This window comes from Cariama cristata, unplaced genomic scaffold (assembly GCF_000690535.1).
Source record: "Cariama cristata isolate BGI_N322 unplaced genomic scaffold, ASM69053v1 scaffold4385, whole genome shotgun sequence".
Classification (NCBI taxonomy): domain Eukaryota; kingdom Metazoa; phylum Chordata; class Aves; order Cariamiformes; family Cariamidae; genus Cariama; species Cariama cristata.
In genome coordinates, this window is record NW_009619075.1 from 16,214 (window position 1) to 40,607 (window position 24,394).

At 38.2% G+C, this 24,394-nt stretch overlaps 1 pseudogene; it reads left to right on the plus strand.

Moving 5' to 3' along the window:
- The window catches only part of LOC104162379, a 64,264-nt pseudogene that overhangs the window by 13,637 nt on the left and 26,233 nt on the right, over positions 1-24,394 (plus strand).

Sequence of the window (24,394 nt, forward strand, 5' to 3'; positions counted from 1 at the left end):
CTTTATAAGTCAGGCTTTTAGTAGCAGAAAACGCTACCTTGGCAAACCTTCGTAAAGTAGAAGATGAAGTCCAAAGTATAGTTGACAATGCTGTGAAAGAGTTGAGTACTGAGAAGGTGAGAGGTGCCCTTTTTTTCCTTCTCTTTTTGCAGAATAGTATGTAACTACTTCATTTAAACTTTGTTTCAAGAAATTAATGATAGAGTTGAATAGTTTCGTGTGACTTACCTAGGGAGTAAAATTCACAGCCTAGTGAAACTAACTTCTTATCTGTGGTATGCTTTACTGTCACTGTGAATTAAATATAATTTAAAGTTCTCAACTCAAAATATGAAATGTGATATGTATAGACAGATGTTATTACTACTCTTCTTGTTCCCAGATTTTAGCAGAAAACAACCAAATGTGGGCTACCATAGAATTTTCTTATGAAAAACGTCACAGGAACGGAGCTCCTTTAATAAAGTCAGAACAGCTACTTGAAACTTTAAATCCTTACTTGATTGTTTATCTAATTAATAGTAATACTACTAGTATATCAATATTATTCACTCCCTTGGTGCACTTGGTTAGTTAACTTTTTTGCTGTATCTTTATTGTAGAGAGTTATGTTTTCTCCAGATGTTAGTCCTTGGAAATTATATGTATGCTATGTAACTATATATATTCTAAAAAAATCTCTGTCTCCATGTAGGAGTTAACAAAATTACAGATTTCTAAGTTTATCTTTCCTTAGATTTTTTTTTTAAAAAAATCATTTAATAATATGCTGTCCATTTGCAGTATTTAAAGATGTCTTCTGTTATGATATACGATAATAACTAGTTACAGGAGAATTTGTTAAACTTTTATTAGCCCTTGTTATTCTGTTTGCTAAATTACTTTGTTTAATGCAGTTTTTCTGCTGTTTTTTGTTTCTCTAAGTTCGGCTGCAAACAAATCTGAAAATCAAATATGTGGCACATTTCACTGAAGAAGCGAAAGGTTTGCAATATAAATTAAACATGGCAGATTCTGTCATTTCCATTTGGATGGAAGTTCAACTCATGTTTTCTCATCTAGAAAGTATTTTCGCTGGCTCTGAAGAGATCAGAAGCCAGCTTCCGGAAGACGCAAACAGATTTGATGAAATCAGAGACTTCAAAGTTAGTAGAGTTAGTGGTTTATGTCCATTTGTATCTTGAATTATGTAGAGTGGGTAGTTAAATAGATATCTTTAAAAATAACAATACCATATTGACAGTTTAGTTTGAGTATTTTGATAGACTTGTTTCTAACCCACTGAATTAACATTATTACAAGAGTCTCGGGCTTACTTGGGAGAATACCAGCAGTAGATTTTGCATTCTTTATTAAAATTAAAGTGATAGTTTGTCTTGTTTTCGTTTCACGTGGACTGGCAACTGCTGGTTGACACATCGTCACAAACCATGATTTGCGACAAAGTTCTGCAGGTCACTTCTTCACATGACTTTAACATCTTCTTTTATTTACTCTTCGTTAGCTTTTTAACCTTCTGGAGTTACGTAGAGGTATGATACTTCTGAGTCATAAACATCCCCTCTGCCGAACGCCATATCATTTAGGACAATGATAGTTCAAATACAAGTTAATGGTCTATTATTTATTACTGGCCAAAGATAATGACAGCAATCAAGTTAAACATTTGAATTTACATAAAATAATGTGTCTTAATTGTTCATTCTGACAAAAAAAAGTCACTGAACCCTCACTTAGTAATGACAGTAACTTGTATGTTATCAATATACCTGTAGCTCAATCCATGTATGCCAGAGGAAGTTTTCATTATATATGTGTCTGAAAAGCTAAATTATGATAATGATCCATAGGGAGGTTCTACGTTTAAAATTGCAGACTTAAACAATTAGAAATTTATTTGAAATTTAAACAATGTGGGCAACAGCATGTCTAGCTATATTAAAAATATAATCTATATTTACACCTTTGTACAAGTTGAAAACCCTGTTAAGAGCAGTGAAACTATTCATGGCATTTAACATGCATAAGTTTCTTTGTGGTGCGTGTTGAAAAAGGCATTGGGCTTGCATGCATAAGCCCAATTATTGTACAAGTTAATGCTTCTATTACAATCTGTCATTTTTCTTTTGTTTGAAGAGATCTAATAGTATAATCAGTGGTATTTGCTTTCCTCCACTGCAGTTCTCTCTGTTCATTTTACATGTCCTTCATGTTCAGTCTAGACACTGTCAAGGTAGGTGTTTGTGGAATTTTTTTCTTTTGCCATTTAAGAAATAGAACCTAAAACAAGCTGATGAGGTGCCTTCTTCCAGCTCTTTTTCCCAGTGCTTTTCTTGTTGCAGTATAGTAAACAGTATGAAGTAAAAAAAAAAAAAAGGGCGGGGGGGGAGGGAGGCAGAATTTTACATGTCGCAATACTTTCCTTGCACTTTTGTACAGGAGTTAGTGACAGACGCAGCAAATACAAAAGATGTGATGAAAGGTACAACCAAGCTAAAGGTGTACGAAAATTTGAAGTTTGTGGCACAGGTAAAATTTCCAGCATGATTATGAATTGTTTTAAAGGGTAACTCTGGAACAGTCAGGAAATGAGAGCTGTCAGGTCATGTTTGCTTTTTGTACAGGTATGAGATCTGGTAATATTTTTGTCACTTGTTTCTATTCGACATGTTAGATCGTTACTGCTTTTTATGTGATCAGTTACATTTGAGGTTCATTTATGGATTGCATGATGTAAAAATTGTCAAAGGCCTTAAAAATATCTTCAGTTTGGATCGTCCACAGTCTGGCAGCTGGGAGTCTGTCTTTCACGCTTACAGCAGGAGATGGAAGATTGTGTACGGCAAAGGTCCTCCTTTGGCACGCTTAAAGGTATGCCTTGGACTTCCCACTGATGTTCACTCTTCCTGCCTGTACAGACGACGATGTTTGGAGTCACAGCCTGTTTCTCCTTGCAGAAAAAAGTTGTAATAGGAAGTAAAACAAACAAACAAAAAACCTAAACCAAAACACCAACATGTTTTATGAGATGTCGCTCTTGTTATAAGAGATACCACGTTAATAGCTAAAGTGCATCATTCACACACAAATAAACATGTTCTTCCTTTCCAGATAGCCATGTAATTGAGTATTTTGATTCTTAATACTTTTTGCATCAATACCAACATGTGCTTTCATGTTTGTTATCCTTCATACATAAAAGAAAATTTGTGCATCTTAAGAAAAGTGGTTACTTTGCCCCCCCCCCCCTTTTTTTTAAAAAAAAAAAAATTATCTGCAAATAACTGCCCTATCAAGTAAGAAATTTTGTTCTTGTCCCTTACTTTCTGAGGCTGGACTTCTTGGAAGGTTGAAGAGGAGTTTCTGCTTAGCCAACTTATGTTTTCAGGGACTTTTCTGGCACTGTTCTGTTCTCTTGAGTTCCTTGGTCCGAACAAGTAAAAAGAGCATGTTCGCTTTTCCTTTCTGGAAAGGAAACATAGAAGGTTTGCCACCTTATGTGCTCCTTACAGCTATATTCGTTGTTATTATTTTTAAGTTAAAAGAGGAGTGTATTGTTCTGTTTTACTGTTTGGTCTAATTTCTTCCTTAACTGGGAGGGAGTTCTTGGCTTTAGGGTGGTTTAAAGCACATATCATTAAAATCTCTGCATTTTTTTAGACTTTCTTTTTGTGAAAAAGCTCTGGCTGAATATTTAGAAACCAAGTGCATAGCTTTTCCTCTCTTCTATTTTGTTTCTTCAGCAGACTTGCTAGACATCCTTTCAAAAGGAACGTAGCCAAAACAGGTGAATCTCCTTGCATACTACTGTACTTCATTTTGTCTACAGAAAGGTAAGTTTTTCCAGCGAACCGTGTGAGGAGATAGTATGGTAGAACTGTGCCTTTGTTTCCGAGTGTTAATTTTCTTTAGAAATAGGAACACTTTGTGTAAGGAAGGTAGTAAAAATTTTCCTCCCAGCTAGGACAAGTACAAAGTGTTGAGCAAGGAGAGGTGAAACCGTCATTCTGAGGAGAATTGTTACAAATCCTGTGTTGTCTCTTGCGGGAAATTTAGCTGCATGCAATTTGCATTTATTTGGATTGTAGGTTTGCAAGAATTAGAAATGGAAAAGGTCAACGAGATCATCAAATCTATTCTCCTTCTGGTACAGATTGATCAAATTTCAGGCATGCTGTGCATAGTGATGATAAAGTAAGATTGAAAGATCTATGGTGTCTGCTAGGCTGTTACTGACTGAGCTGCTGACCATTGTACAAGGAATGCTTTTGTAGCTATTCTTCTGTTTTCCTACCTTGAACAATAATCTGCTAGGTTTTGTGACACTTTGAGCCCAATTTATATAAAAGCACAGGCGCTTTGATGTATTTCAGAAGCTTTATACTATGTTATCTACATGCCAGATGATACTCCTGGCCTCAGTGACCATCCAGCCATGGCCATTAATTCTCTGAGTGCTAGAGTTATTGGTGTGCCTCAGGCAAAGCCTTTTTAGATGCAACATGGCATGTAACAGAACAACTGATGCTTTCCAAGAGGATGAAGGTTTGTGAGGCTTGAAGGCTGAGCCTTTTCAAACATGATGACAGAGTTTTATACCTTCTTTACATAACTAAGTCTTGGTGACTTGTTTCATTCACTCATTGCTCTGCACCATATCAAAGAAGAGCAACCAAACAAATCCTGTCAGGCATGGAGCATGCTGCTATGCAGACAGCGATCTTCAAACTCCACGATTTTTGGAGAGGTGTGTCGTTACACAAGGCATTTAGACCTGAATCGACAATTTGTGAAATAAGCACTAGCTGTAATAAATAACAATTTCAAAACTTTTCAGTTTTATATTGAGCCGTCTTCGTCCTTCGGATTCTTCTGGTGACTGACAATAGTGTGTTTAGCTCCTCCCATAAAACCCTCCTGTGTAGTGATCATGCAGCAGACGGTCAGATAGCATCGCCTTGTCAGTCTGTGCCACCACGGAAATTGGAAGTACTCTTCTTCTTTGTTCAGGTGGCATAAGTGTTCTAATACTATGGAAAAAACTGGGTTTTAATTTTGTTGTCTTTAAAACTTAAGAATGAAATGTTAATTAATCACCTGGTCATTCAGTGCATCTTACTTCCTAAGATTAATTGAAGTACTATGTGCTGAAAGCATTAGAATAAGAAACACAATTGTAAGATTAGTACAAGGACCTCATGTTATGCAGTTAGTTGTTAAAAACAGTTAAATTTTGCTGAACCATAAAATCTTGTTGTGTATTGCAAATGTTAGTGTGGTAATCATCCACTTTAATAGAAATATGCATTAAAGTAGTGTGACACAAATCTAATGTAAATGTTTTCCTTATATATATGATATTTTTGGGCGCAGGTGGCCCATCATCTTACCAACCTTTTTGACAACATTGCTGATCTTAAATTTCAAGAGAATATAGAGGAATCTGTAAATACTGCCCTTGGGATGTACGGCAGAAAAAAGGATTATGTTCCATTCTATGAAGGGAGCGGATGCAGTGGTCAAGTATGTTGAGTTATGTGAAATTTCCTTTATGGATTTTGCCTTCTTTGGCATGTAGATTAAATAGACACTTTCAATGGCATGAAATGCTGCTTTTGAAAATGTAAATTTAGAAAAAATAATAATAAAAAACCCCTTATAACTATTTTTTTCCAAATTCCAAAACATTTCGTGGCCCAAAACTGTGTAATAAACTAATAATTTAATAAATTATCTAGGTGCCCCTTGTATGTAAGTGGTTTTCATTTGGTTCTTTTTTTTAAGAAGTGGAGAGCTAAATGTTTAGAAGCAATGAAAAAGAATAATAAAAAAAAAAGTACTAAAAGCCACAGAACTGATGAAGCCTGTGGATGAATGTTGCATTTCTCATACTTCTTCTCTTCTGCCTTTTTATTTCGTCTTCTGTTATACTTTCAGATCCCCTCTTATCCTTTAGCACACACCTCTCCAGACTTCCATCTCTCTCCGGTGTCCCATGTCAGCTGAACAGGGGTTTGGCTGGTTTTGAGGCTCATATTTGCTAATTGGCCAGCCAGTGTGTATGCTAACTGGGTAGTGGTAGGTCAGAAAGAACAGGATCAGCAGCTTCTGAGACAATAACTTATTGTTCTCAGAACAGTGCTGAATGGATAAGCATTCACATTGCATAAAATCAATGTTGCATGTGGTTCTAATGATTGATTGTCTCGGCAGGGAGGCCCCAGACTGAAAGGACAAATATATGCAGCTTGCGTCTTAAAGATAGTTTCTCCAAGATACAGCAACATTTGAGCGCATAGAGACATAGGAAGGACTGTATTGTCTGTTTTTACTCTGTCTCTGTGAACAGAAAAGCTTCAGACTTTTGTATCTGGAGCTCTAAGACAGTATGCCTGTGTGTTCAAGTCAAGTGGATACATAAAACAAACCAATGTCTGGTATCTCAGTAATCGTGAAGGGATACTCTGAGCTAAATCCTACTGAAGAGGTGGTGGGAGAGAGAATATGGAAGAAAAAAAATACTCTCATTTCAAGTTTGTAAAGAACATTGCTGTAAAGAAAATCCTTTGTAAAGATTAATGAGAAGAGCTTCCTATATTGTTAGTATAAAATGTACCATTTATGTTACATGTATAGATTTATGCGTGTTTGGGTTTTCTGTGGGTTTTTTTCTTCAAAAGGTAGCATCTTGGTTGCAACATCTTGAGGACACTGTACACAGAACAGTGTGCTTCTGCATCATGGAGGTGACACTGGCCTATGAAGAGAGGCAGAGAGAACAGTGGGTTCTTGACTACCGAGCACAGGTTGTACTTACTGGTTCACAAATCTGGTGGGTTTTGGATGTAGAAATGGTATTTGGAAGAGAGCTTGGCATCAGCCCTGAAGGATCGCCACAGGAAGCAGGTATGGACATCTTCTCTTTGTTTAATTCAGTGAGAATAACTACAGTGTGAAACTGATCTCATAAAATGAGTGGCATATTTATAGTTTTAATCCTGTAGTAAACTAACTGCTATTAGCATCTACTGAATAGAGAAATAGGCCTTTTTCTTCCATTTCTGTTATCTTATGGGAATTTTTATCACATCTTAATTACTGGGTTTTCTGTGGGATTATTCTGAACTGAGATGAAAGGTAAAAGCAAAGATACTGCCAAACGTGAACCACGACAGTGTAGCAAGAACAGAGGATGCAACTGTTACATATACCAATATTAAATCCATGTATTTGTGTAAGGAAGCCAAAACTGTTGGGTTTGTTTGTGTCAAACCAAACAGTTTACCTCTAATATTACTTTTAGTCCCACTTCAGAAGACTACCTTCTGCCATTTGATTTTTGCTTCGCCCTTGTTTACCTCCAACTTCTCTTGAACGTTTTTGCTGTGGTGTGAGTATTCTTTCTCTTTGAAAAGTTTTGGTTTTCTTTTCCAACCTAGAAAATCTTCCAAAGAGAAATATGAAATAGGAAAGAGACTTTAAAGGGGAGGTGGAAGACTGATAAAGGTGTCTAAAATTATCCCTGTAATAGAGAAGGTGGATGAAGATTAATCTTTGTTTGCTGTTTCTCGTAATACAAGACCTAATAGGCACTAGCTGAAGCTATTAGCAGACTTCAAACAAAAGAAATGCTTTTGCACAGTGTGGAGTTTAAAACAGAACTTTTGGCTACAGAATGACTGACGTGTGAAAAAAGTGAGACAAAGGGTTAGCCAAATTTCAGTCCAGTTCATGACTATTAAATATAATGATAAAATAGGTAGTGTGATTTGGGGGGGGGGTTGGTTTTGTTGGGTTGGATTTTTTTGTTTAGTAAATTCTGGCTGACATGTCTGTGGCAAATTGTGGCATATGTTCCCAGGATATCTGTCTCCTGGGCTTTTTATGTTCCTTTTGTTTTTTAAACAATTTCTGCTAGCTTCTGTGAAAGGCGGAGACTGATCCATGATGAACCTCTATGTGACCCAGTCACGCTCTGTTTCTGTGGTCCCTTTGCAAGTAGAGCGGAGAGCACTGTCTCATGCTGTTGCTGCTTCTTGATGGCGTAACCTGTGGTGGGGACTTTGGGCTGGTTCTGGTGTACAAAGTGGACTAGGAAAGATCATCTGGACCTCTCTGCAGATGGCAGCTTGCTGCCATAAAGAAACGGAGCTTTGGGTATGTTTAAAAGAAGATGCCAGAGATATTTCAGGATGCTTGATAATTTCATTCAAAATGTTACTATTGATATATCCTTCCTGATATGATATAGAAAAATAGGAAACCCAGTGAAATTGCCTGCCAGTTTTATTTTTCTAAGCATTTTCAAAATCTATTAGGCTTAGACTGTGATTCACAACTAGTTTGCATGGAGTATTATGTTCTGGGCCTTTAACTCTGTCTCAGTAAAAACAGCACCAGTAGATATTTTTGTACAATTATATAAAAATAATACAGAAAGCATAGTGTTTGAGGTCTCACTAATTCACCCGACCGTTTTTAAGCCGGAGTTTTAAAACATGTACAAGCATAGTTCTGTCTCACACCAGCTATCCAATAAATTATATATTTCTATTAAAGTTAGTTATATTTGCCTCCTTAGAATTACATGCAGTAGCTGTGTATGGGTTTTTTTCCTATTAATATGAAACCTGAAAAATTCCATAGAGTCTTTCTACTATGTAACTCTGTATAATCATTCATATCGCATTTTGTGATCGTCCCTTCATTGGTTTGCCTGTTTTAAAAACATAAGTCTCTGGTCTTCCCAAAGGTCTATTTTGAAACAGTTTTCCAATAAATGTTCTCATGCAATTAGTACAATTTTTGCGGAGTCTGGTGCGTATCTCTACGGAGATTGTAACCACGAAATTTACAATTCAACTTCATGCGCATCTTCTTACCCATCCATTACTCCTATGCTGCCTAGTTGACCGTCTTCAGTATTTGTGCTCACCTGGATTGTCATTATTTTGGAGGTGGCTCAAATGACTGTTTAAACCAGGATTTCTTCTGACATCTCATGTTTAGTATCAGTAAATTTGTACACACAAGCCATTTTTTGTGGTGATATAATTTATGATGTAGGCAGAACTAATTTCTAGTAGCAATAATGGTAGATGGTACTGGGATCCATCTGGTCTTAGAGGGTTACCTAAATCTTTTCAGGTCGCTCAGCTAAATGTTCTTATTACCGTGCTGCTTGGAGAACTTTCCTCCAGTGATTAACAGAAAATCATGACCATTTGCACCATAGATGTTCATACTGGAGATATCTTGGCAAGCCTTGTAGCTCAGAAGGTATGTGTTTGGATCAGCTGTGTTTTGCATGCACAGTTTTAGTGGTTTTTACAGGAATTAATAGTACTTAAGCCAAGTTTGGATCTGTATGTGGGCACCAGGATGGTGGAGGTGGAGTAGATATAATCATGAAGACAACCTGCTTCAGAGCTGTGTGACGTGCCTGCATTTTTACAGGCTGCTGCCTTGTGAATTTAAGTTTACCTGAAAAAAAGTCAGATGTCAACTCTTACCTTGCTTCTGGGAGCCCTTCAAACTTTTAGTAGGCTTCCTATGAGCAGCAAGATACTTCCTTTAAATTTCAGATCACAAAACTGAGTGCAGGCAATCCTCGGGCGTTCTGAGGATTTTTCTCAAATGTCTTCACTTATTCTGCTTTTGGTTGTTCACAGTGTGTTTTGCTCTCCTTTTAGAGGCGTACATGCACATCTCTACAGCAAGGCACTTTTCTGCTGTGCTGACTTTATAAGTACCTACAAGTACAATTTTGAGTGTTTATTTAAGCCAAAGTGCTTGCTCTATGTATAACTTTGTTCAGATAAAACTAAGGTGACTGGCACATGTTGCTGGTTTAAACGCACAAAATGTTTCACTGTATGGGGATTGAAATAGGAAATAATTCTCATTTTCTTTCTGAACTCCTAAGCCTCAGAAATAAAATAGGTTTCTAAGATGTCATTAAGACAAGAAGAAACAAGGCTTGAGGAGTAAAATGAAACTTACTCTGGTCGAAGTAGTGTCTGCTGCCATGCAAAGACTGCATTGTTTGTTAGGAGAGGCCTCAGCTTAATAAGTAGCAATGTGTTCTGCCGTAATAGTTCTATTAAAAAGATCTTATATTACACTTGTGCCTCTATAAAAGCACAAACACCTCGAGGTGCGTCTAATCCTTTATAATTGGTTGCAGTAGTTATTAGTCATAAGTGGCTAGGAATGAGGTGTGAGACCTACTGATGACAGCTGTAGCTTTGTGATGGGTCGCATTTCTTTCACCTGAATAGCTCCTACCTGGCACAATGGCTCTGCGGTGGCTTTTTGGGTCACCATTTTCCGAGCCTTTCCTTAGCTGTCACAGCTATGCCATGGATGGGGTGATGCCCAGCAACACTGTCTTGCCAACATTTTGTGATGCTCAGTTTCAGTACTTTTACGAGTATTTGGGAAATACCTCTCGGCTAGTTATTACACCTTTGACTGACAGGTAATGACTGTTACTAATTAACAGTATCTGCTTTATCTGTTTCACTGAATGAAAAGTTAAGTGTTTCTTAGAAGTTCGGTGTTCTTTCATACTTCTCATGTATTTTATACGGTTATTAAGACACAGTAACTTAAGTGTGCACACACATGCTCAAAGAAATGGTATGATTTTAATGTCCATTACTTTAAAATAATTGAAATATTTCTTGCATAACTTAATGTATATATTCAGCATCTAGGCTGAGGAAGGATATGGGTGGATCTATACCAAGGTTAATCAGGATTTTCAGCAAAAGAGTATTTTTTTTTTCATGTGTTAAGGTCCAAACCAGTACTTTTTTTCATGCCACATACAATGAAGGTTTTTTTCCTGGAAACGTTTTGGCTCCAGAATGGAGATTCTTCTCAAAATCAGTGATCCAAAAAGATGCATCCAGCAATCCTGGCTGGCGTAGTGCTTACGACCCTCAATTGGGGTTGACAGTTGTGGGGCTCAAGCCTTTGAAATGGGCAAAGCGGCAACTACAGCCTCCTGTTCCTGCCCTATGTGACCACTGGTAAGATATTCCTTCTTGCTAAAACATGTTGATGTAGTTGGTTTTCGTATCTAAAATAAGCATTTTCCAAGTAATGCCACATCGTGATTTTACGTGAACATGCAAGAGGTACGTTTGTGGTTTAGGACATCAAATTATAATGAGAAAGTAGTCTCGGGATAAGTCACCCATGAAACATAAGGTTCGGGGAAAGGAAAAAAAACAAACCACCAAAACCCACAACCCAAAAAACCCCACAAAACACCAAAAAAACTCCACAAACAAACAAAAACCAACAAAAAAACCACAAAACCAAAAAAAACCCCACCAACTCCTGACATTGTAGATGTCCCTTGCAATGCTAACAATCACTTTTCTTATGTTAAGGTGTTACATTACTGCAACCTAGTTTCTCTACCTAACAATAAGCAGTGTTTCTGCAGGATCAGCCGGCACAGGTAAAACGGAGACAACCAAAGATGTAGGCTGAGCCCTTGGTATGATGGCGTACATCTTCAACTCTTCTGAGCAGATGGATTACAAGGTGAGATGTTCTGCTAAGCAGTGTTGAAATTATTGTTGAGTTTCTTTTTCATGTGAAGTACGTTAGAAATTGCCGCTTTCAAGAAAAAGATGTTAAATCTTTCATTCTTGATTTTAGCCTATAGGGCATATCTATAAAGGTTTAGTCCAGACAGGAGCTTGGGGTTGCTTTGATGAGTTCAATTGCATCTTGGTAGAAGTTCTGTCAGCGGTGGCAGTACAAGTAAAGACTATGCACAATGCAATTAGGAACAAGAAAAAGAAGTGAGCATTTTAGCAGTGCCTCTTTATTGTCCTTTGCAGTCTATAAATACTGAACGAGTAAAATCTTCTTCCAGAGTTCCTCTGAAACCCTTTGTAAATATGGTGAGGGAGTAGACGATAACATTAAATCACCTGAGTAATATACTACCTTAAAATAACTTTCTCTTCAAAACATAGCAATAAATGTGAGTGAACTCCTGGCCCTACAGGAACTCAATTAAAGCTCTGCTGTTGAATCTCTGCTCCTGTTCAAGTCACGCCATGTGAAATCATTGCATCACATGAGTGAGAAGTTTGGTGGGGCTCAACCTTTCAAGAAGTCTTAGGGGTTCCAGCGTTTCCTGGTGTTTTTGAGGCAGACCTCGTGTTTCATTGTAGAGTGTTCTTCCTCTGCTTCCTTTACTCAGTGCTACCTCCTGGCCTTTTCAAACTCACTGCATACCCATCAGTCTCATTTATTCTACATGCTTTAAAAATTATTTCCTCCTATAGACATGCTTCAGGCATGTGCACTCTTTGGTACTCTAATACTCCAGTCTTTTCTTTCCAAATTTGGTGCCGGCTAGAGGAGCCACAGATTACTAAAAACTTGTGCCTACCAGGGAAATGCCTCTCACTTTTCAGCTCTAATAACCTTTCCTACGCAGTTGCTTTTGACCGTTGTGCAAGACTGAATCCAGGCCCAGATGCACCTTTGTCACCAGACCCATGGTGCCTGCTTTTGTATGATGCCGTTGTTTACACCTAATCCAAGTGTAAAATTTTTGTATTTTTTTTCTTACAACAGATTTTTATTCCTTGGTGAAAACATTACATTGAAGTCATCAGTTGGAATGATTATTACCATGAACCCAGGATACATGGGTCGGAGAGAATCTGCCTGAAAAGCTCAAAGCTCTGTTCAGACGAGTATGGTATAGTGTATTTTTATGGTATACAAATATATCAAGTCTACATTTAGAGGACATATGTCACCTAATGTTACTAGCCTAGATTTGCAATGAAATGCAATTTGTGTTTGCTTCAGAATTTCTGTGGAAAAAAATCAGTATTCAAGTTGCGTGTGCCTCTACACCACAATGACATGGGAAATTAAATATTTATCTTGCCTTTTTTTAATCTATGTATAATTTTAAAGGTACATGTGAATATGCAGAATGTACCTGAATATGTGCAAGAATATTTGCTGGTTTGTGGTAAATAGGCATCCTCACAACTGGCTTAACCTGATAAAATAACCATTTGATTAAGTGTCGAACTATCACGTTCTTCCATGGGTCTTGGCATGCATATATTTATAGATGTTTCATAACTACTAGTTGAAAAAGAAGTTATGTATTCTTACCTAGGAAGATATTGGTTGTGTGATTGTTGAGAAGCTGGGAAAAGTATAGTGCACAGCAAAAAATGTCATGCTTTTGGACACTGTAGGACAGCCCATTATCTTTTTCTTAAAGTACTTATTTATGCTTTATATCTTAACACTAATATTTCAAAGAAGAAAGTTTTAAATTCAAAAGATATGACTGTATTTTGCGTGCTGTGCTCAGTGAGTTTGTATCGAAATGGTGTTCTGAGAGTGAATTAATTCTACAGGCAGTTGCTTCAGCATGATGGGCAGCAAAATGATGCCAATTTATTCCGACAAAATGTTGGAGCTGTGTTTTGAACTATGTGGTAATGGTCTTTGACTTAAATGACGCAGGGCTTGCTTAAAAAAGAGTTGTTACTTGTTAATGCAAGAGCAATGATTTCACTTTTCACTGGTTTAATCAAGACTTGAGAAAGAAATGAGTCTGTGATTTCATCTCTGAACATACTGAGGTTCAGCGGGGCAAACTGCAAGGCACTGCCAGGCTGTCCCGGGAGGCACAAGTGCGGACGTGCTGTCTGGGATCTGCTTCTCTGAGCAGTAAATCCCTTTGATTTTTAAAAGATAGAAACTTAGGGCAGAACGAGGCATTACTGTTGCTTCTGTGAGCAAGTTGAAACACAAGTACTACTTTCTTCTGTATTAAAAGTTACATCAAGATTTTGGTGTATTGCATTGTTTCTGCTTTAGCCATGGAATTCCTGACAGCATACTCCTTCATGCTTTCTGCAGAAAGACACAAAGTCTGCTAAAGTTAGAAAACTGTTTGCTTGCGCACATAGCATCCTCTTGCCAACCAAACATCCTGTGTAAGGTGGCAGGACCAGGCAGCAGCAGCAATTAGCTTTCTTGTTCTCTGAGCCTAAATTGCAAGCATTTGTAACAAGCAGTAAGTAACATCTGTTTACAAGGAGGAATTTGAATTCACGTGGCTCTGCAAAGATAGTTGCTGAATAAGATTCTATAGTTGGGTCTTAGCAAACACTGGAGAGAGACCCTGAGAGATGCATCCTGCTTCCCCATAAGTGTTTGTTTTAATATTTTACAACTTAGCTGTTGCTTTACCAAGCCTTTTCATTAATTTCCATCTAAGAACTCTTCAAGGCAAAGTAGGATTGGTGAGCACCAAGGTAACGATGTGGGCAGCCCCTCAATGCAGAACCTCACAGAAGGGAGGACAGAGTGACGGGCGCCCCATCCACCCGTGTTTGTGCAGTGTGGCTGCTGCCCTTTCTGTGTTTGGGCAGAGTCAGCTGCCGTGGCGGCCACGTCTCCTGCAGTCTGCTAGATGTGATATTTGACAAGAGAGCAGGAGGGATCACTCCCTGTTGCTACCAGGTGTTTCATCTCACAGTGGACTACCAGAGGATGGAAAATGCATGTGATTTTTGTTGTTTGTTTATTATTTTTGTTGTTCCTTTTTTCTTCTCAAATAAAAAAAAGGGATATGAAATAATTAACAATATCTCTACTGAAAGGTAAAATCAAATTATTGCTTTATTTGACATGCTTTTTTTTTTTATTTTTTCAAAACGTGTTTGCTACATAGAGCTGAAGTGTTACATTTACTTGCTTGTCATGTAAAATAAAAGGTCTTTGGAATTAAAAGTATGAACTGGTGCATTTGAGACTCAGGAATTCAGCCCTGTAGCTGATGTCTGTTATAGCTCTTATCCATTGTACAATGCACAGGAAAAGCAGGAGGTAACTGGTAAAGCATTGACTCCGCATATTTGCCACCTAATAAAACCTCACAAGGGAGAGAAGATACATTAAATACTACTAGCCTGATATTTCTTGTGCAAGTAGTTACTCTGTTTGCAAGAAGGGTATTGGTTATGGTAAGTAAAAGAGCATATAAATTTTTATAACTGACTGCAATGCATATAGCAGCCCTTGTTTGGGCTTATGAAGAAATGCTTCTTAGGGAATAGTTTACTTTAAAATTGTTTAACAGAGGGGTGCTTGCTTTTTTTCTAGACTATATGTTATTGATTTCTGTCAGAAATATGCTGCTGGACTAAACCACTGGTCTTAATTTTGTTATATTTAAATATGAATGGGGAACAAAAGAAACCTTTGTGTTGTCAGTAGTAAGAAAAGTGCTCTGAGGGACAAATTGGCTGGTTTGTAGCTGACCTGAACACAAAATTCAAGACCTCTGCTACTACAAGTAGTGATTTTTAATGAAGAAATTGTTTAGCCTTTGCCTTATTGCTTTGTGTTACTTTTTTAATTGGAGAATTTTCTCACTTGTATCATTAAAATGGCCATGGCTTTGTTCTGAAAGTTTGAACTAAAGGTTATATTTTAAAAAAAGATATAAACAGTGAAACCTCCAAAGGCAACCATAGCTTCATATAAAAGCATTAAAGCTCTCCAAAAATCAAAGCCCTTTAAAAAAACGATGGCATTTTCAGCAATGGCAGGATGCTGCACTTGACTTCCAGACCCTGTACAGACCCTGTACAGCCGCTGGCAGTGTCCTCCCATCGTTGGTGGCAAGTGACACCGCTGCAGCCTGTGCCAGCCCTGAGGTTTGGTGGTACCTGTCTGGCAAACCCTGCGTTTCTCAACTGCCTTCTTTTTCTGCAGCAATATTACAGAATACTAACAATCAACAGTGCCTAATTAGCTCCTTTTACTTTGAAGTAAGGTCCTTGTTAGCTTTGACTGACACTCTTAATTGTGACTCTCCTGAGCCTGGTTTTTAAAAATGTTTGCACACATCAGTCGTTTAAGTGACTTGTTGTTACCATGTTTAAATACTTATCTGTGTATTTGGATTATGGGATTTGTTTTCTTCCTTAGACCCTGTGCCATGGTTGTCCCTGACATTGAACTGATGTCTGAAATTATATTGATTGCTGAAGGGTTTATTGATGCACATCTGTTAGCCAGGAAGTTTATTACCTTGTATACTCTCTGCAGGGAGCTCCTTTCTAAACAGGTGAGGATCTCTTTGGGCTTCTGGGTTTGATACATGTCAATTAACACATACTCCATACCAGTGCAGCTGGACGTTGTATAATAATATGGGGAGTTATGTATATAGTTTTATTATATAGTTTTATCTTTCATTTTGAAGATACTTTAAATCACATGTCCGTCCTTATTACATTGTCACATATGAATTTAGAAGAAAGTGCCCTTTCCTCTGATCTTGGGACATTTGCAATGCATTAAATAATTTTATATCGCTGCTTCATACCTGGGAAGGCTGAAACACATTGTGCTGAGGTGTAATACCTATATTAGAAATATAATTATCTGTTGGAGAAGAGAAAAACCTTATAATAAATAGGGATTATTCTAAAAAACAAATAACATATTCTATTTGGATGACTATTTCTTTAAACTTTTCCCAGTAAATACAGTGGAAGTTTGTTTGAAAAATGGAAATAAAACCTTGCTAAATAATTATACTAGAAAATTCATATTCAGAATAATTATCTTAATCTACCACTTGTAAAACTTGGAAGGTTTATCATTCCTTTCCTGTGTGTATGCTGTTTACTCACTTCCAACTGTATAATTTTTCACAAGACATTCTTAATATTCAGTTTTATTAGTGGAATAAGAACTCAGAGAACCCTTCAACCTCACGCCATAAACTCTAGCTAGCAGGGCCATTATGAAAGCAAAAGCAACTTTATTATCATGCCTGCATAACTTTGAAATTATATCTAAATGTCCTGAAGTTGTCCTGACACATTCTTGTAACGTTTCTAGAGAAAATGAATTTAAACCTTGTGTATCTTAAGATGTCAATATTGTCTGCATTACCAGAACAGGGATTCCTCAACTCTAATGATTACTTTGTCCTGGAGTCATTTTCTGAATTCAGAAAAATCATTTATACCAGTGTTTGCCACTTCAATATTAGTAATAGTAATAATAATAATATTAACATTTGAAGCAAAAGCTAGAATGTTCTTGTTTGTTTACTTTTTTTAATCTTCTCTGTTTTAATGGAAACAAGAGAAATCAAATCCCTTTGACAAAAATTCTGGGCTGCTGCAGAGAATACACAGCAGTTCAGGGAGCTCTGAAAATATGGGTCCAGTGTTGGTGCTTTTAGGACTTTCAATATACCTTTGGGGCACTAGGATCCTAGCCTATGAAAACTGCTTCAGAACAGGGTTGTCTGGGCTTTCAGTGCGCATGTCCTGAAGGAAAGGATGTCTGATCCTGTCGGGCCATGGCAAATAATAACCTGGATATCTTAAAGTCCTTGTACATCGGACAATCCGCATAGCAGGCTGCTGTAAAGTTGCATAGCTTGCTCTTTAACAACCCATCAGACAGCAAACCCAACACAGAATTTTGAGGAAAAAAAGAAATCTTACCTAAATCTAAGGAAAAGCTCATGAAGCCCAGTATATTTCTAGATTTCCTATTTTCCTAATCAGCTCTATGTTTAACTTCTCTACCTAGGTGTACCATTTCTAAAGGGCGGAGACTCATTTTCATTGCAGATACTTGGCATCTTTACTACCTCAGAAAGAAATGGCAGTTTTTCTTACTGCTGATGTACCGTTCTGAAGTTCAAAATTTACTTCTTTTTTTTCTTCTTTGTGATACATTTAGTGCATTTGATGCACAATTAGGGAGCCACCGTCATGGAAGAGGATAGTGAAATCTGTCAGCTTTAAATGTTGTATATTGTTAAGCTGTGGGTTTGCAACTGTTCTGGTGGGGTGGTGGTGGGGTTTTTTTCTATTTTATTTTTTCTTTCTTTTGGTTTGGGTGATAATACTAACTAGACTGTACTTACATTGAAGTCCTTGCTGTGGTTGCATCAAGTGCTCTCGAACCCTCCCTGACTGGTAGCCAGTTTGGGTGCTGACAGCAGGGTAGTTGTAACCCCAGATACATTTTTGAATTTGAGGGAGGGGTAGCGTGCACACAGTAAGGAAACTATACCAGTATGAGTGGTGTGATGCATGGTAACATAAAGAGATGGTGGCTGTGTAACCCTTGGCTGCAGCAGCACAGAAGTTAGAGAGGAGCTGGTAATCCCTGTACTTAGCCAGCTGCTCTTTTAGTGGCTGGTCCCACTGCTGGTTATACCAAAATTAACCGCCTGGGATCTCTACATGAGCTGCAAGAACACCTTTAAGTGTAGACGTAGCCTTAAATTTACAGAGCTGTAACTTCATGGTAGACCTCTTCAAATTGCAAAATTGGCTGTTGGGGTATGCCCTTCAATCATACAAGGTGCTGTTCAAATTGTTTAAATCTCAAAAATGGTTCAGACTCCTTCTCTTTCTACTTCTGTGCTACCTAGAATGAGAGGGAGAGAGGTGAATGTTACACAGCCCACGAAAAAGGAGGAAGAGGGATTAAAGAACCTATGTGTGATGAAAAAGTTGTACCTTCTGGATCGGATATCTGCCTTCCCACTGGCAGAGTTTAGGGAGGGATATGGACTTTTTCTCTGCCCTTCACTTACCAAATGTTTCTAGGCTTTTTCTCTAGGCTGAATACCTATTTGTTTCTCTTTCTTTAATTCTGGTATTGGAGCCGGCTACAAAATATGTTGATACTCTGTCCAGTCTTCTCTTTTGGAAACAGAAAAGTATTGTTAACATATAGGTCAAATTAGTAGATGTTTGGCAGCAGTTTTTTGCTTGCCTTGGTTCATCATGGAGGCATAGTTGCGTTGAATACAATAATACCTGATAGTGCAAATTTTACCATTTAAAAACAGGAAACAAAGTGGTGGAATAGTAAAAATTAGATATACGCATTTCATCTTTTTTGTTGTGTGGGGTTTTTTTTCTTTACTAGGCTTCCAACCCTGGTGTAAAACCACTGCAAGAAATGAATAGGAAATAAAAAGGTGTCATTTTACTCTGTGTAAAGCGATTGTTTTCTTCTTAAACATTACCTCTTAGTTTTATTTCCTGTGTTAATATGACCAGTTAAAATGTTTTCACAGGACCATTACGACTGGGGACTTTGTGCTATCAAGTCAGCTTTGATAGTTGCTGGCTCACTGAAGTGAGGAGACAAGAACAGACCTGAGGATCAGGTAGAATCTTCACTTAAAAGCATCTAAGAGTGGGAGCTGTTTCTGGTGTTTTTCCCTGGAATAAAAACAGAATGCTAAAACCAGAAGGATTTAATGCTCTTGCGATATGTGGTTTACGATCCTCTTCCAGGTGCTTATGCGAGCCTTAAGAGACTTCGGTTTGCCTAAAGTAGTGACAGATGATATCCCAGTTTTCATGGGCCTGATCAGTGACCTGTTTCCAACTCTGGATGTTCTGAGGAAGAGGAACTTGCAGTTTGAACAGATGGTTAAACAATCTACCCTGGAGCTTCTCTTGCAGGCTGAAGAGAGCTTTATTTTCAAAGTAAAAGAATTCATTGCCTTTAATTACTTTCCTTAAGAGTTTCAATCAAAATAATTGCAAATGGGTTGTATTAGCACACTCAAAAATAACCTTCGTGTCTACAGTATTGATAAGGTGTCCTCAACGTCTCGGTATTTCAAAGACATCTTGTCATGATGGTAATGCACCTCAGTATGATAAATGTGCCTGTAAGGAAATGTGTGTCCTGTTCAAAAAAGCCATCTACACTGACAAACATATTTGTTTGTGTACAGTAGCAAGCATTTGTACTCGGTAGCAAATCAATTCTTGGTATTTATTTATAGGGAGGAAAGAGTAAGGGAGCAAAAACATATAAATAAGAAGGTATGGATTTGGAATGTGCATGGCTATGTGTGACTTTCATGTGTTCTGGTATTTCTGTGTAATATAATGCACATTGTGCTGTACACATTAAAAACATGCATGTGTATGTATGCACGTATACTCATAAGAATTAGTTGTCTATGAGCTAAATTTAAACGCTAATTTTAGTTTGTGTTACAGACAGAGTGGAAAGGTGAAAATTGAAAACATTGGTTAGTATATGGACCAAATAAAAAATGCGCTTATTTGGACTACTAAAACAGTATATTGTTACCCTCCTTCAAGGATCATCCACGTCTGCTGTATATGATAGCACACTCCTTACCTTTATTAGAGTATATTGGAAACTGAAATAACCAAGCTGGTTATATATGACTGATCTCAGGATTTATAAAGGATTTTCTGCTCTTGCCTGTCTTGTTCCGTTATCCTGACAGAAGGCTGAAAGACAATAAACTATAGTTTGGGGTATTATGAAACTTGCAATCAGCCTTCTAGAGAGCATTTTGATTCCTGCTAACTGGTTGAATCAGAAGACGAGTGCTGAGGAACATGGACTTGTTCTATTGAACTTGAGAAAGTCAGTGTGGGTGCTCTTTGCAAAGACAGAAATCCATAAGCAGCCAAGCTATTTTCATTCTGTGGACTGTACTTCATTCTACTGGACTGTACGGCTGTCTACCAGAATAGGATTTGCTCTCCCTTGTTGAGGTGATGGCATACATGAATTTAAGCTAATTCTTTTCCCATTTTCTGGGAGACAAACAGTGTTACTTGATGCAACATCAGCTCAGCTGAGGCAAACCTGCCGAGAAGGCGGAAGTTCTTTTTTTCCTCTTAAAGGGAACAGGAGGGTGGAGGAGGAGATAACTTTTGTGAATAATTGTGTCTCAGTAATAAGAACAACAACAGGAGAGGAAAGGTTCTCACTGTGTATCCCTTCTGTGCAGCAGGTTGTTACACTGGAGGAGCTACTGGCAGTGCATGACTCTCTGTCACTGGAAATGTGGAAACTGGAAGAGTAAGGTACCTGCGTACATATGCAGCATGTTTTCTATCTTATATTGCAAAGAAATTGCCACAGTTCTTGCAGAAAACATTCTGCGTGTTGCCTTCGCTTTAGACTGCAGTGTAATAACACACTGTTCAGGCCATCCAGTCAGCCACGTGATGTGCAATGGCAAAGCTCAAATGTTGTAAGCAAATTCTACGTTTTATGTGTTGTTTCCATGTCCCAAAGGAAAATTAATCGTGGCACGAAGTAATAAGCATTCAATTTGACAGACAGACTTTGTTCTGGAAGGAGAAGCAGGATGGTTTAATTCGGCTCCTAGACAGAAATAATGGAATATATTGCCAAAATACTAGACAAATACTTCTAACAGATAATGCTTGCCCATTTCTGCTACTAAATGTTGGCAGCTGCATGGATTTTCTTCCCCATTTAACACTTTGTATTAGATGACTGCAGAGAGTACAGCTGTTTCGGAATGGGAGTTTCCTTTCCTTACATTTAATGGAAATTTGGGACTAATATAGCACAGAGGCATGAGTAAATCAAGATGAACAGTTGACTGAGGGCAGGGATTTGCAGTCAGAGACACGGTTCAGGAAGAAACCCAAAAGATTCCTGTTGTATCAAAATTGTGTCACTGATATGCAGCCTGTTCCTCTTCTTCAGGTGCTGAAAGTTCTACATCACAGATGCGTGAACATGAAACAAAAGCCTGTTTGGGATGACCTTAACCCAAAAGTTCTGACAGCTGATGAACTGTTTGGTTTTATACATGTGCAACCCGAGAATGGAAAGATGGTAAGTAGCACATGTGTTCTTACTAGGACCTGTTCCTGGAGGCATCATTCTCCATCACAAATGGAAAATGCCAGAATTCAGAGAAGGTGTTAGAGACTGAATTTTTGCATTTTTCTGTGTTTTGATGCAATGAGGTGTGGGTGCAGAGCACTGGTGGTTGTGGAAAGACTGGAGGCAGGGCAGGATGCTAGTAAACAGAGAAGTACTAGCCTGAACAATGCTGATTCAGCTGCCTTAATGGGCAAGTTATTTTCTCCCCAGACCCATGAAACTCCCATATCTCACCCATGTCATTAAGACTAATGACATACTCTCCTGTAATCAAAACAGAAATAGGTCGTCATTACATAAAAATGCAGTCATTTTGCTCTATCAGGTGTTCACTGAAAATACTTTTTTATTTTACTTTGAATAACTGCCTAATAAGCAAGCAGAGGAAAAAAGCATGGTTTTGATGCTACAAAAGCTTCTTGTTTCTGTGATGCATTAAGTCTTCTGTAGTTTTAATTGCTGTACAGTGTCGTTATTTAAGCACTGAAGTGGTGGGATTCTGTTGAAATAATAATTTGCAGGTTTCCTGTCATCTCTTCTGAGAAAGCAAGCTAATATTACTCATGAGGGGCTAAAATAGTTTCAGATGGGGGTATAGATCTTATGTGGATTGAGTCGCTCAACACTGTTGTGGATGATAACAAGGTGAGCAATTGAGAAGCAAGTACAGAGGCTTCCCCTCTACCTGTTTTCACATTTTCCTCTTCCTTTATTTTTCTGGAGATAGTTTTGCAATGTGTGTTCCTTTTTACTTCTGCTCTTATAATTTCTTTGGTTTTCACTATTGCTAAATAATATTTTAACATCTGATCAACACATTATGTCTTGCCTATTTTGTACAACAAACAGACTTAAAGTAGCCTACATGTACTGTAAGGATGATTGTGCCTCCTAGTGTATGAGTTGATGTAATTCAAGATGTCAGTCATAAGATTATTGAAACTGGTTTTTGGATAGCCTCTAAGTAAAATAAATTTAAGATTCCATGAGAGAAGTCCTCATGTCACTGTACTAAGGAAGGCTAGTGTTTGGAAATCTAAATAAGTCAATTTAAGAACTAGGAGTAGTATCCAGACTTCTTATTTCTTTCATATTAATTATAAAGCTAAACCAATTTTGTTGGCTGCCTGAAATGCTATAATGAAATCCAAATCTAAAATCTGAATGTAACCTTAGGAAGGTGATTGTAATTTAGCCCATTCTCTTAAGCTTTCCTGTCTTAAGAACTTAAACCTGTCTAGTGACATAGTCTCTGGTTACTCTGCAGGGTGTCTGTTTGGGGCTAGCCACATAGCCTAACTTTAGTTAATGAAGAGAAAATGGCTTTTCCAAGGGATGTTTCAGAGCACCTAAGACTCCTGCACTGAATCATTTCCTGTTTATTGACATTGCCACTGACGAGGCTTTGCCTCCCTCACTTTTAGCAGCTTTCAGGAGAACTCATGTTGGTGAAGCAGGCTAGTCATCTTTTGAATGAATTAAACTGTGAAAAACTCATACAAGATCAACCAAAAGGCTTTGAACTTGTCCTCCTCTGTGTTTCTGAAGTAAGAAATCAACCAAACAAAAAAAACCCACAAAAACCAAAACAAAAAAATAAAGCCATGTTCGAATAAAACTTTTTTAGTTACATTCAAGGAATAGGAATAAATTTACTGATGATTTCTAGATTCTGACCCTTACAAGCAATGAACACATGTCTATGACTCCATCAGTGCGTCTCCTATTTGAGGTCCACCATTTAAGAGCTGCTACCCAAGCTGCAATATCCAGAGCTGGTATTCTCTATCTGAACACCCAGGACCTGAGGTGGAATCTGTGAGTGTCTGATGATATTAGTTAGCATTTTTTAAGATCCATCTTGAAGATTAATAGGAATAGACTCCATTATTTGTATTAATTTTTCCTTCTGGTTTTTATTCTGATAATAGTGGGATGATTTAGTTGGTGGCCATGTATATTCTCAAACATGCAGTTCAGAAGATTTCACCATCAGTTGTTTTATTTTCCCCTCTTATGTGTACTGCTTAATCAAAGCAGTGGTGTGGTGGGCTGACCCTGGCTGAGTGCCAGGTGCCCACCAAAGCTGCTCTATCACTCCTCTCTTTAGCTGGACAGGGGAGAAAAATACGATGAAAGGCTTGTCGGTCAAGGTAAGGACAGGGAGAAATCACTCAGCAACTACTGTCATGGGCAAAACAGACTTGACTTGGGGAAATTGATTTAATTGATTACCAATCAAAATCAGAGTAGAATAATGAGAAGTAAAACCAAATCTTAAAATGCCTTTCTTCCCACCCCTCCCTTCTTCCCAGGCTCAACTTTAGTCCTGGGAAAAAGTCAGCGGCACAGGTGGACAGGGAATGGGGGCTGGGTTCAGTTCATCGCCCGCTGTCTCTGCCGCTCCTTCCTCCTCAAGGGGAGGACTGGACTCCTCACACCCTTCCCCTGCTCCAGCCTGGGGTCCCTCCCACGGCAGACAGCCCTCCACGGACTTCTTCAACGTGAGTCCTTCCCACGGGCTGTAGTTCTTCACGCACTGCTCCAGCGTGGGTCCCTTCCCCGGGGTGCAGCCCCTCAGGCACAGACGGCTCCAGCCTCGGTCCCCCGCGGGGTCAACACCCCGGCC